This window comes from Bison bison, unplaced genomic scaffold (assembly GCF_000754665.1).
Source record: "Bison bison bison isolate TAMUID 2011002044 unplaced genomic scaffold, Bison_UMD1.0 scf7180017864214, whole genome shotgun sequence".
NCBI classification, from domain to species: Eukaryota; Metazoa; Chordata; class Mammalia; order Artiodactyla; family Bovidae; genus Bison; species Bison bison.
The window spans coordinates 548,595-549,457 of record NW_011494786.1 but is presented as its reverse complement, the minus strand read 5'-3'; positions in this window follow the sequence as shown (position 1 = coordinate 549,457).

Below are 863 nucleotides of genomic sequence, written 5' to 3'. Positions count from 1 at the left end.
AGGGGATTCTCCTGACCCAGGAATCAAACTTGCATCTTCTGCATTGGCAGGTGAATTCTTTACCACTGAGCCACCTGGAAATCATCTCTGGCTTAGGCACCATTGCTGTTGTTGTTAAGTTGCTAAGTCATGTCCAATTCTTTGTGACCCCATGGAATGCACCATGCCAGGCTTCTCTGTCTTCACTATCTCCCAGAGTTTGCTCAAATCCATGTTCATTGAGTTGGTGATGCTACCTAACCATTTTATCCTCTCTTGTCCACTTCTTCTCCCTTCAATCTTTTGCAGCATCAGGGTTTTTTCCCAATGAGTCAGCTCTTTGCATCAGGTGACCAAATATTGGAGTTTCAGCTTCAGCATCAGCCTCTCCATTGAATATTCAGAGTTGATTTCCTTTAGGATTCACTGGTTTGTTCTCCCTGCAGTCCAAGGGACTCTTAAGCATCTCATTCAGCACCACAATTTGAAAGCATCAATTTTTCGGTGCTCAGCATTCTTTATGGTCCAACTCTCACATCTGAACATGACTACTGGAAAAGCCATAGCTTTGACTATATGGACATTTGTCAGCAAAGTGATGTCTCTGCTTTGTAATACACTGTCTAGGTTTGTCATAGTTTTCCTTCCAAGGGGCAAGCGTCATTTAATTTCATGGCAGCAATCACCAACCGCAGTTATTTTGGAGCCCAAGAAGATAAAATCTGTCACTACTCTTTTCCCCTTTTATTTGCCATGAAGTGATGGGACCATGATCTTAGTTTTTTGAGTGTTGAGTTTCAAGCCAGCTTTTTCACTCTCCTCTTTCACCCTCATCAAGAAGCACTTTAATTCTTTTTCAATTTCTGCCATAAGGGTGGTATCAC